The following is a 14574-nucleotide window of genomic DNA, read 5'->3' as shown; positions in this document are numbered from 1 at the left end:
CTGAGGCCTGATACGATAGGAAATATAAAATGAGATCGTTCTCTTAGCTGTTATTCCTTTGGTTTACAATATGATACATATTCTATCCTCTTCTAAAGTAAAGTTTTTACTCTAATTAGCATAAGTAATATCTCCTAAAAGCGTCGCACAAAGTTAGGTAGTAAACAAGGTTAGACCCAGCCAGCACCGGTGACTCGTCATCCATCAAACTGTACTCAATGCTCGGCCGCTAACTGAATCATAACTAGCCAATATTTGATCTTATAAACTCGATGGATGTTAGGTGTAAGAATCTAACGCAACAGCTAGCCGCTTAAGCCGCTGTAACTTTAAATACAATATAATTGTTTTATTTTTAGTTTATAGAACCACGGGAACGCTGCAAGCGCTTATGTGCTCAAGTAAAATATATCTATAAGATCATAGAAGTAAAATTCCATTCGTTTACTGGCCGTAAAGAAATTTCACATAAGCTAGTTATGCATGGAATTTACGGGACGGCTTTAAATGAAACTCAGAATACAATAAGTTTAAAAAGGAACAGCTTTTAAAATGTCCCACGGCTGGGACTATGCTTGGAGACTATCCCACAACGTTACTCCAATGTTCTTGGTTTCCTTTAATTTGGTTGGTTGGTTTCCGACGCTATTATAAACTGTATATATTCTAAAAAAATTATTATGGCATGAAAATATATTACTCTACACTTTTATCATCTTTACAGCCTTTTATAGTTAAATTAAGTCTCATTTATATAAGCAGATGCCTAAGATTAGATATAAAATTCCGTAATCAAGCAATTGCATAAATTATGATCAATGAAAACAATTTGAATAACATTACAAACCGAACCTACGAGTATTTCAAAGAAAGAACTTTCGCGCTCAACTCGAGATCTTCGAACAGAACAAACAACATATCGACACAAAGAATCACAAAGCCGGCCGCAGTACGATCCCGACTGAGATAATGATGTTTTGAATGGCACTCAACTCATTACGTGCCGATATCTTTCCTCAGGAAACCTTCCTTGCGCTTCAACATAAAATCGACTGATCATAACTACAAAACAAACAATCAAACAAATGAAAACCTTATCGTCGAAAAACTAAAGGCTCAATTTCTTTGATATAAGATCATAGCAATGCTAAATACTTAATGAGCGTACTCCGATTTTCTCAACTGCAAAACGACTTAATTACACTTTATAACATTTCAATAAGAAATTTGAAATTGACTACGATAAGGTCGCATTTAGCGTGTGCGGATAGAACACTGAAGAACTTAGTAGTACATCGTAGTAGAGGGATTGTACAAGCGTAATTAGTCATTAGCGACTGTGTAGTGGGCAGGAAGAGGCCACGATTGATAGGACTTGAAAGTGGCTTTAATCTGATTGGTTTACAGCGATAGTGCTGGGTGACGGTAATAGTAACTTAACTGGTGATAAAGGTATCAAGGTTTTTTTTAATTACAAGTACTATTTATTTGTACTTTAATTTTAAAATGCAATCTCAATGGTTTATATAAATAGAGCATTGCATATTAAATGTAAGATCATGAATATTATATACTAAAACCATCTCCGAAACGCGCTACGTATTCTAATATATAAGTTTTAAGTATATTGGCTCAGTAGTTTTTGCAGTTAACCATTCGTACACAGACGCACACAAAAGGCCTTTATTAATATAAATTTTTCATTCTATTATCATGTGCCAAATAGGAAAAAAACACTCTAATTGAATGAAACGAAATGGAATTTTTATATTCGTCATAATTCAATCTAGTCGATCATAAATCGGTCGATTGTGATTAACATTGGAATGTGATGTCCGAACTTATTTTACGTCTCCATTACACGATCTCGTTAGTGATGCTGATAATGTAGTTTATCGGATTGTTTTCGCTAACAGATTCTATACGTTTCATCGTCGTCGAATTATGGTTAATCAGTTAAAAGTGCGACATGCTTGAAATCATTATTATATGATCTGTATCGTCCATTCCTGTAACATTCCAGCCTTCGGCTTCAATGAATCGACGCTTATCGTGCTTGTCTTATCTAGTTCATGACGCCACCTTCATCTGGGTCCTACCTACCTATCAATCGTTTTGATGTTTGGCGCTGTAGTAGCAGTCACCTTTGCAGTCAACGGACATTTAACAGACGCATTACGTCAATTGAAATGATGAGAAGAATATTTCAATGGTCTGCTCAAATCAACTGTAAGATTCACATAATCTTATACACGAAACGAAACAAACTACATTCTATAGACACATATACAAACGCTTAAGATAAAAAGCGAAATGATATTCAACCAAAAATATTTTTCCTCTATATAAGGCTGTGAATAGACTATGATTAGGCAAGTGTCGTAAACGAAGCGATTAATGCTCTCAATAATATCAGGTCGTAAAGAGATCTCAACGGCACTTGTAACTACTTCCGATGCTAAGGTGTTTGTTGTCACGGGGTGAGGAACGTGATTCGTTTTAAGTGTCATTTGTGATCATCATCGTAGTTCTTAGTGATTTTTATCATCTATGAATTACGTCTGCGAGTGTTCTAAGTAAAATTTTGTTGGTTAAATTCGTTCAGGTAATTTTTAATATTTCTATGCCTTACTCTATTAAGTACATAAGCTTTGTTAGGGATTATAAGAGAATACTTTTTTATGTGATAGGTAGGCGGACTGGCAAATAGGCCGTATGATAGTGAGTGGTCATTAGCGCCCATAGACATTGACGATGTAAGAAATGTTAACCATTACATACATCGTCACCAACCTTGGGAACTAAGATGTTATATCATTTCACCCTTCAAACTGGAATGCGACAATACTAAGTATTGCTGTTTAGTGATAGAATATCTGATAAGACGGAAAGTAAAGAAAGAAACCTTTATTGAGATTATTACACAGTGCAAACAATATACTGCGAGGAAATAAAAAATAAACATACTTCATAAAGGTTCCGTATTGAATGTGCTACTCTTACATCGCCATGCAACCAGATTATCATTAAACTATTGAGGAAACACGAAATTATTTTATTAAAAAAAAAACAATATGTACAGACACGGATCCGTGTTTTATTATTATGTACGGATAGGTAACCGTCGGCAACAAACAGACATCAAAACAACGCTATCAGTATGCGGAATCACGATCAGCATTTTTTCGTAAGTCCGTACATACATATAATCTGTCGGGATAAGCCGTATTGATAGCATCGTCCGTCCGTCAGCTTCCGACACACGGGGGGTCTAAAATACGAACGGTAAAAAAACTATTTGTACAGACTGGGAAACTGTATTTTGCGATATTATCTCGATATAAGGTTTCATGTGCGTGTATTGTACGCACATACATACGATACACTATGTTCAATCATATCATGAAAACTTTTTTCTTTTATTACTATTGTCACTACATATATACTATACTATTCGTGCAAGATGCTATTCACTCTTAAAAGGTCAATTTGAAATCAATTTCCATACCAAAAGTAATTTATGTGTCTATTAAAGTATGTTACATTTCTAATTCGGTTCTTAGTAGAACATATGTACCTGGTATTCATTACAAAATTAGATAAAACACTTTACATAATACATACGTAAATGGAAAAAGGACTTTTTAATTTACTTTTCTCAATAAAACTTGTATAATATCTTACTCTGTAAGTCAAGCAGTCAAATATTCTCCGTCATCGAAGCAAAACATGAATCGCTGAAAGCGTACAAGTCTCTAAGAGACTTATACGTCTTCATGACACACGTTACATTGAAATTTACAGCGCCTAATTTGAATGCAAGGTGTGGCGAGCGTAAATAACGGTAGTTGTTCGACTACAAACTACAAGTAACAAAACTTGAAGTCTCGAGCGAGCCGTGCCGTTTCTTACGCTAACTCAATTACTCGCGACAGCTCCGCCCACGATAAATGCGTTTTGGTAACGTACAGGTGCAAGGTATAGACGGAAGCGACAGCGGGTGATAAGACTAAGTGACTTACTTCAAACGCAGATATAGACTATTATTACTCCAATGAAATTAAAGACGACGCCCTCTAAGTATTTTATGATTTTTTTGAACCAATTTGATATGGATTGGATGTAAGGTTAAGGAATTGTTCCTATTTTTAAATGTATATACTGTTTCGGTCAGCAATATTTGTGTGTGTATGTGTTTGAGTCTATATGTGTATGATTGTCTTGTCTATTTTCAAAAATAATAAGCATAAAAATTATATTTAAATAACTGTTATGTTTTGATATGAGTAATGATATAAAATATAGTGATTTATAATTCATTAAAGTTATTTTAATGCAATCGCTTAGCCATCTAATTTACTATTATAGAACATTTGTTTTAAAAATAAACTTTCATACTAATGTCTCAGTTTTCCAAGAAACAAATGGTTTATTTTAAGCGAAACCTAGAAAAGATAGTTACTGTATAATGGCATGCGTACTACTCGGTAGCGATAGATGGCGGTAATAAAATCTGTCAGTTTCCTGAATCGCGCTGTCTAGATTCGCTACTGAATATATATAATGTAAAGGTCATTTTGTTAAAATGATCAGACAAAATAAATTATAGTGTGAACAGTAGCAAGCTCTTCCTTAGTTTCATTTACCGTTTGATCCCCCGATATTCATTCGGCGTAAACAGTTACTTCAAACTCGCTACACGCTCGTAACTCTGAGCACACTCTCAGCGGGTTTGCGGTAAGCATAACTCATACCCTCGCACCTCGCACTCGGTTAAGTTGCAAACTTTGATATATTACCTTGTTTCTACTCCACCTGAAATGGGTCCGTAACGCATTGATTATAATAAGTTTGTCAGCGGAATGCCCGCGGCCTGTTAACTGTTATTATATAGTTTAGGAGTATTTATCAAACTGATATATTGCCTATTTAACCCAACGTGCAGTGGTTATCTTATTACTGACTCACTCATATAGCGGCTACCTTATAAAATCCCGAGGTCATAGATTCCATTCCCAGATCAGGCCAATAATTGTTATTGGATATTTCTTTAAATAAACATTTGGAGCCAGGAGTTTGGAAGTTGTATAAGTTTACACTGTGCCTCGGAAAGCACGTAAAACCGCCCTATAGTCACGTTAGATTACTGTCACGTTGTATCACTTACCTGAAGGTATCATGTATCAGAAATATAAAAATTGTCAGCTTATATTTTGATTAGTTAAACAATACTTGTTGTCTCCTTTTTTGAATGTCAAATCATTGTTGACAAAAAGAGACAAACCTGTGTTTCACTGAATACCCGCTAAATAACGCTTATAAGTAAAACTATCATTAAAATTATAACTAAATATTTAGGGCTTAGGCCTACGTGCTTATTACACTTGCTTATTGTTTGTCAAATTAGAAACTACCACCGGTTCAGAAAAGAAATACCCTGACCAGAGACGAACCGGGGAAAGAAACTCAGCAGTTCGTCATTATCCTATATACTATTTAAATAAATATTATATACATTATTACGGTTACTATATTGAAGAAACAATTCGCTTTACTTACAGATATAGTAAAGGTATATAAAATTTTTTCAACAAAAATAATAATAATATCCTGGGACATTTTTCACACACGGCCATCTGATCCCAAATTAAGCTTTAACAGAGCTTGTACTATGGAAGCCAGACAACTGATATACTACATATACTATTTTTCTTTTATAAAAACATACTTATATAGATAATTACACCCAGACTCAGGACAAACAGACATGTTCATGCATACTGATATCTGTCCTGGGTGGGAATCGAACCGACAACCTTCGGCGTGAAAGGCAAACATCCACCAACTACGCCAACCGGCTCGCTCGCGTGTCGCAGAATCGTCTGGAATGTTGCAATTATATTTATGCAGATAATTCTGATAACGACAGTTAAGACGTCACGTGATCGCACAGACAAGCTTTACAATTTAAATGTCAATGATTTTTGCATACTAGTTACAATATACCCGTATATAAAAAAAAGTAACAGCTAGTGAATTTTCCACTACTGGGCTTTCGATCAGGCTACAGCACCGTGGACCACATCCATACTGTTCGGCAGATTGTGCAGAAGACCGAAGAGTACAATCAGCCGCTGTGTATGGCATTTGTGGACTACGAGAAAGCCTTCGACTCCATCGAAACCTGGGCAGTGCTCGACTCATTGCAGAGATGTCATATCGATTGGAGATATATCGAGGTACTGAGATGTCTGTACAACGCCGCCACAATGACTGTCCACATCCAGGACTGTAAGACGAAGGCGATTCAACTGCGCAGAGGGGTGAGACAGGGGGATGTAATATCCCCGAAACTGTTCACCAACGCGTTGGAAGACGTTTTCAAGACGCTGGATTGGACTAGGTATGGAGTCAATGTAAACGGCGAGTACATCTCACACCTTCGATTTGCCGACGATATCGTCATCATAGCAGAGTCGCTGGAACAACTCACCGAAATGCTGCGTAGCCTAGGCGAGTCTTCCCGGTGTGTCGGTCTCGGTATAAACTTGGACAAGACCAAGGTCATGTTTAATAGGCATGTCGTGCCGGGACCGATATACGTCGAGGGGAAACCTCTCGAAGTTGTTAGTGAATATAACCTACCTAGGACAGATAATACAAGTCGGTAGGAACAACTTCGAGAAGGAAGCCGATCGAAGAATTCGCTTGGGATGGGCAGCATTTGACAACCTTCGTCAAGTCCTCAAGTCGTCTAAACCGCAATGTTTGAAGACTATAGTCTTCAACCAATGCGTCTTACCTGCCATGACATATGGTGCCGAAACGTGGACACTAACTGCGGGACTAGTCCACAAATTCAAAGTCGCTCAGCATGCTATGGAGCAAGCTATGCTCGGAGTATCTTTGAAGGATAAGATCAGAAATGAGATGATCCAGAAAAGAACCGGAGTCACGGACATAGCTTGCAAAATTAGCAGGCTGAAGTGGCAGTGGGCTGGTCACGTATGTCGTAGGACCGATGGCCGTTGGAACAGACGAGTCCTAGAGTGGAGACCGCGAATCGGCAAGCGCAGCGTAGGGTGCCCTCCAGCCAGGTGGACCGACGACCTTAAGAAGGTGGCGGGCACCAACTGGATGCGGAAGGCGGAGGACAGGGAGCTTTGGCGCACCTTGGGAGAGACCTATGTTCAGCAGTGGACAACGATTGGCTGTTGATTGATTGGTTGATTGGGCTCTTCTCCTTTTTTTTTGGTAAATGTATTTACATTTATTCTTATAAAATACAATAACAGTCACTTACATAAGAATAGTAGTTTACATAGCGTTTTCTTACATCGTTCGAATAAAATTAATCCAGAACTTATACCTACACTTCACGCTTAGATATTTACAGGTTTTCTTTAGTATATTTTGCGACTTTTGATTTGAATACATTCAATAAATTTACGTTTCTTAAAGAAGATGGCAGTTTATTAAAAAGTTGCGCGCCTTCAAAAGTGAACATATTTTCCGTAATTCGTTCTAATTCAAGGTAGAACGCGAAAAATTTCTGCGCTTAGTGACTCGTTTTATCCTTTTAAAGAGAGGCATATGGACCTTATTCCAATGCGGATTAGTCTACACACTTTTGGCAGAATTTCAGTGAAATAAGACACATGCAGCTTTCCTCACGATCTTCCCCTTCACTGCCGAGCATGAGATGAATTATAAACATAAATTAAGCACATTAAAATACAGTGGTGCTTGCTTGAGTTCGAATCCGCGATCATCGGTCAAGATTCACGCGTTGTAACCACTGGGCCATCTCGGCTCTTAACCCATACATAAATTCAAGCTAATGGTTTATAACAATAAACATCGGATAAAATACAAAAACTCTTCAATTAATTAATTATTTCTGAAAAAAAAAGATAAAACATACGATATTGCAATTAGACATAAAAGATATAAAAATATGTTTCCGCCCGGGATCGAACCGGGGGCCTTCTGCGTGTTAGGCAGATGTGATAACCGCTACACCACGGAAACGTTGATTAGAGCGTATCAAAACCCAATCAGTATGATATGACGTGTGACGTGTGACGTCTGATAGTGAAAGGAAAGAATGAATTATGTGTTAAGACAGATAATTTTTATTACACAAGATATCTTTTTTATTCTTTATTGAATATTACGAATACAAAGTTACTGTGTATAAATGTATGCATATTACATAACTGTTACAGAGCTGCAAATATGTATTGTTTTATTTTTGCATTCGATAGTTCATGTATTAAGCAAGATTATGGATTATGTAATTTGAACCAAAACCAAAAATGTCACACGAAAAGGAAGCAACGAGGCGCTGCTAATTGAAACTTTTTTATATTTGTTCGATATTTGAGTTTAGTTTTCTGGTATATTTATATTTTTAATTTTATAAATATAATTTTTCATTACAGTTAGATGCATTTGTAATAATAAGAAAATTAATTAATATAAATGAACGTGAAACTAAATTTAAACTAAGACTCACTTCATCCAATCAACACAGTTTGCAAGTCGTTTAGAACAATTAACAAGTAACGGGGTAAGGTGGGACATATTTTATGGGCCCCTGTCATTACACAAGGGTCAACATTGTGTTAACAATATAATATTCAAAATATACAGTAACTACTGACAGTATTTATTTTCTATGTGTTTTTGATGTTACTCACATATTAAGCATTAGTTTCCTCCCATGGCTTCGCGCGCGGGGAGAGTTTTGAAGGTGTTAGGTACATCATGTTCGTTCGTTCGTCGTACAAATTTCGTGATGATCAGTTGAGTAGGCAAAAATCGTACCAAATAAACTCATTTCCTCATTTATAATATTGGTGAGAATGAACTAACAGTATGTTATTGACACTCCAGATATTAGTACTTATAATAATAGTAACTAAAGTTACTTTAAATTATTGTGATTGCAGTGATGTGCTACCTATAATTTTCTATCAATTATCCTTAAAAAACTTCTTAAGGCATATAATGTCACGGAACCATGAACATACGAAGACAGGTCAGGATATTTATTGAAATAAATAAACATTCAATATTTCATTAAAATTACGAGATAAATAATTTTGTCCTGTTCTAATAGAGTAAATTCGGTTTTCAATATATTATTTAATCAAACAATTTCACGAAGCATTAAAAATATACTTAGTAATCGAACATTACATTTTTTACGTAAATAAAGCCATTGCCTCGAATTAAAATTAAAAAAAAAAAACTTCGTAAGCAGTCACGTATACTAATTTAAAATAATACTGAACACACAATAACACCGACACCGGTTTCAGAACGATCGAGCGAAATTAAAAAGAAATGACTCAGAAAAATACACGAGTCCATGATTTGATTAAATTAAGAGGAAAATACCTTCGAGGGAGGGACTTTCGTTTTTTTTCTTATTATTATAAAGCCTTTTTAACGGGAACTGCTTTGTAAATACGACAGTTTGCATGAATTTAGGCGTTGGAATGAGTAATATTTGAGCTTTGCGTACTTCTATTGCACTGTTTCAAAAGGAAATGAAATGAATGAAAAACGTAGGTTCTTGGTAAATACAGCCGAAATATTATAACTGAAATGTAACCTTGATATAATTATATAATTATAAATAGTCATTCAAAGAAGTAACAGTGATTATTACTTTTCGATTTACAAAAACATAATGTTCAAAAGTGTCAGATTATCTTATTTTTAAATTCCAATTATTTTTTATTAATATAGAAGAATTATGAAATAACTACCACCGGTTCGGAAAAGAAAACAATCTGACATGAGAAAAAATGCTTACAATCTCTACAAATATTAAAAATGCGAAAGTGATTCTGTCTGGTTGTCTGTTGTGCTTTACTTACCGATTTTTTTTTTATAAAATAAGAAGACGGACGAGCATATGGGCCACCTGATGGTAAGTGGTCACCAAACGCCCTTAGACATTGGCATTGTAAGAAATGTCAACCATCGCTTACATAGCCAATGCGCCACCAACCTTGGGAACTAAGATTATATGTCCCTTGTGCCTGTAATTACACTAGCTCACTCACCCTTCAAACCGGAACACAACAATAATAAGTACTGCTGTTTTGCGGTAGAATATCTGATGAGTGGGTGGTACCTACCCAGACGAGCTTGCACAAAGCTCTACCACCAGTAAATGATTTTGATGAAATTTGCTATGAATCAAGCTTAAACGTAAACCCCAAGAAAGGACAAAGTTACTTTTACCTCACACCTTGCAAGTAACACGTTGACGATACGGCACGCGAAACTACTTTCCAATATAACAGAGAAATGTCCAGGAAGCGATCGTTTAAATCCTAAGGCCACTAATCGTGTAATAGCGTTATAACGTCTTTATCATTTAACTATCACAAGTTAAACGAATGAATGACTACGTCATAACATTTGTAACATACTTGTTTTTACATATTAATTTATGTCTTATTCATATATTATATCATATACAATGCTAAAACAATATTTAACATAATACGATCGCGTAACGTATGGTAGGTATACAATTATTATTCGTAACAGAAAACCCGATTAAATTCAAAATAATAGCATCGAAAGTTGACCACTGTGCTATAAATTCTTACGCAACTCTAAACTTCGGACATATGGCAGACAATTCAAACTCAAACCACGATAACCCTAAACTGCAATAAAACTAGATCGTTAACGGTTAATTAGACCGGGATTTATAATTTAAGATGGCCACATGGTCACTCTATCGGATCGGGTGACTGATAAAGTGTGGTCACCCTCGCCGCGGGCGGACAATTGCCCCCTGGAGGACACTTCTTAGAGGACAATGCGGTTTTGGCTGTGGAGATTCTTGTATAAAGCTTAATTATTTATAATGGTACTTTATTAAAAATATAAAGATCTTATGACACATATTTTTTTTTATTTGATATAATATAAAGATTTTTTTTGGTTGAAAATAATGTTTACGTCAAAGTCACTTAAATCCTCAGTTTTTGTTTATATTCAATGACTCGGGATGGCCCAGAGGCCGAGTATCTTAACCGATGATTGCGTGTTAAAACCAGACCAGATTTTAATACTCTTAATAAGTTTATCATTCATCTCGTGCTCAGCGGTGAAAAATGACGCCGTGATGACGTCTGCATATATCAGATGTAATACTGCCACATATATATGTACTACACTGGACTACTGGATAAGCGAGTATGAGCTCCTAATCTTCCAGTGTAAATGCAGTTCTAACGGATATAACATCTGTGTTCACAAGGTTTGTGGCGCAATGGTGATGTAAGTGATGGTTAATATGTATTAGAACGCCGATGTCTATGGGCGTTAGTGACCACATACTTTAGTGGTTTATTTGCGAGTTGTTACCTACATTGAAGAATAATAATGTTAAAAAAAATAAGCTTCAGAAAAAATATCAAATAAATGAAAAATAATGTCATAGTTAATTATCGACTCCACAAATCTCTGTTCCGAGTTCGGTAACTAGAGCAAGTATCGCAACAGATCGGGCCGAATATAAATCAGTCGCTGATCAAATCGTACACTTGTGAGAACACAAATTGGTACCGCAGCAACACGGCCAGGCCCGACACTATTTCACGATACATTGTCTCAAAGTGCAAACAATATTGTATTGTGATTTATTATAAATTACTTTATCCGTAATATTGATATTAAAAAAAAACAAATCCTTGTGTCGGTGTTCATAATATATAATATTCTATGCCAAATAATTTAGATGACAAAAATATGCAGTTGCAAATTTTTATTTGCAATATTGCAAAATTGACTGTTATTATGAATCTTTTCGATTGAATAAACATTTAATTTTCAATTGTAATTAACTTGGCTTGGTTTCTTGACGGTAGGGTTTTATGCATGCCCGTTTGGGTAGGTACCACCCACTTATCGGATATTCTATAGCCAAACAGCAATATTTAGCCTTGTTGTGTTCCTGTTTTAAGGGTGAGTGAGCCAGTGTAATTACGTTATAATATCTTTGTTTCTGCCGCACCAATGTCTATGTGCGATCGTGGCCTTTTTATAATCAGGTGGCTCATTTGCCCATCACCCTACCTATGATATAAAAAATTCTTGGACAACTCTTCGTGTGTTAAATTGTTCCACCTGGCTGCAAAAAACACTTCCATCACGATTCAGTATGTAGTAAATATTGCCAAATAAAATAAATGATTACTTCAAAATGTAGTTGCCACACACGACTTGTAACTCGTCACTACATTAAGCAGCCATAACTTAATTATTCTTTAAACTATTCTTGACTTTCAAAGGATAGTATGCTTAATTGATATATAAATAAAGACGATTTCTTCAAAAATCAACCATCCACATGTCTGCAACGAAATAATAAACATTGTATTGAAAAAATTGGGCTCGTCTTTAAAATTTTAATGACAAATGTCGTAAATGTCATTCGTTGTTGTTACCGGAAGAGCCCGTAGTGTTATTGATTTTAACTTGAGGGTACTAATAGTCCGAATTTGCGCTATGGTTGTTAATATTAGCCAACTGTGCAGAAGATTAATGCTGCGGCAATTCAACACAACCGAAGAGATGTCAGGATTTTTTTTACACTTAATAGGCCAGCGTTTGACCGTTGACTTGCCTGATGTTAAGCATCGACACGGTCTAGGATGTAACACGCCTTCCTAGTGAGAACCAACGGCTTTAAGTATTTTCTGCGACATAGGAGCGAATATATACATACAGCACTGAAAATACTGTACACAGATTAGAAGCGAATTAAAAAAACCCCCACTGAGTTTCTTTCGCTGGTTCCTCTCAGGTCAGAAGTGGTTTTTTTTTTTAGAACCAGTGGTAGATTTTTGACAATCAATCAAAGTTTAGTCTTTCGTAATTGAACAAAGATTTCGACTTGAATCAAATTCATTTCCGAACTTACGTCATCTCTTAAAGCCTGTCAGATGAAAGCTAATCAAGCATTTACTTTTTTCTAAAGTGATGAATGTTGTATAAATCTCTCTTCTCACAATCTGGACCTCTTCACATCTGACACGTTATAGCGGCCGAGCTAGTGCCTGATTTATTTCGAAACGAATTAATTTTTTACTGTGTGTTTAATTGCTTCCTCCTGCGTAGCTCGTAAAGCAGTTGAGTTGTTCGATACAACATGACTCTGACGTTTAATGACACTGCTATCACTAATTATCTTATACTTTGGAAGCTTTGTAAATAAATAAATCGTTAAACTTTATCTAAGTGCTGGTTTTGAACAGAGAGTTATTGTGCTGTAGTTAATATCCGGTATCCTGTATGTAATTTCACATCACATATGTTGATTGATTTTACACGTTTCAAGTATTTTTAACTTTTATTTTATATTATTTAGGTTCGAATCAAGATTCTAAAAATCGAATTTAAGAAATACTTTGCTAGATTGTTTCCTTTTTTTTAATTAACAGCCTAAACGAAAACGGTATTAATTTTTTGTTTTTATATAAATATCCAAAATATTTATACGTAACCATAGCATAACATTCGCTAAAGATAACTAATAAGAAATCGAAAAGTATATTTTATAATTAAGGTATTATATATTATAATTAACCGATGAGGCTTACCTAAAGATTTAAAAAAATCCAAATCGGTTTACTGTGAACGAAAGCTTCGAGAAACTTACTTAAAGAAAATAAGAAAATTTGTTAGTAGCTAAAAAAACTTGTCCTTTCAAATATACACTATGTATATTTAAAATCATACAAATTTAATGTTATAAATTACACCTTCAACATTTTTACAATAGAAAACATTAAAGAATAATGGCTTTCAGTTTATTAAAGTTTTATTATCTTCTGGCAACACTAACGTAGAATTTACAAGTTATTATTTATACCATGAATCATAGTGATAAGTATCACGCACGTCTTGAAGGACAATTAGACTGGACCCGACCGGGCAATGATAACACCGAAGTCTTGATATCGCTGTATTGGTCCCGAGGGATTTGACTACTAATCTGTATCAAGATAGTGTCACAAGATTTCTCTTCATTTAATGCTAGCTAACTTCGACTTCATACGATTAAAATAAAGATTGCATACCGTGACTTTTTTTTCCTAAGGTGATGCTTACATCACCAACCAATCTGTGCTTATCTTTTTCTTTTAAATCCTGTATGTATTCTAAATATCTCGTAATGTTTATGTACTTAAAAAATATAAATTAATATGTTATTTATTTGTTAACAACGTGTTACAAACTTGTTTAAATTAAGTAAAGTTGCCGTTATTTTTGCCCATTTTTTTTTAAATACGAGGCATTTCCAATTGGTCTCGATTAATAGACTAAATAAATTTTTTGGTAAGCGACTATGTATGTTAGTATATATTTGAATGTTTTTATTTCAAGTGTCAAATAAAGATATAGAGGAAAATATAATAAAGAGATAATGCTGCTTTTGATTAATGTCGGACTTGCGCAATCCTGTCAAAGTTCTTGCCTTTTGTAATGTTTTGTGTACTGGTGTGTTTATTATGGAAGCTGCAATTTATACAATCT

General features: G+C 35.1%; 1 non-coding gene across 1 annotated transcript; it reads right to left on the bottom strand.

The window, feature by feature from the left end:
- Positions 1–7958: 7958 nt before the first annotated feature.
- Positions 7959–8031, bottom strand: Trnav-aac (transfer RNA valine (anticodon AAC)). Its single transcript has one exon. It is a non-coding gene; the product is annotated as a tRNA-Val (tRNA).
- Positions 8032–14574: the final 6543 nt, after the last annotated feature.

Source organism: Nymphalis io, chromosome 6 (assembly GCF_905147045.1).
Source record: "Nymphalis io chromosome 6, ilAglIoxx1.1, whole genome shotgun sequence".
Classification (NCBI taxonomy): Eukaryota; Metazoa; Arthropoda; class Insecta; order Lepidoptera; family Nymphalidae; genus Nymphalis; species Nymphalis io.
Note: the sequence above shows the minus strand (reverse complement) of the source record. Positions and strands in the feature narration are given on the sequence as shown.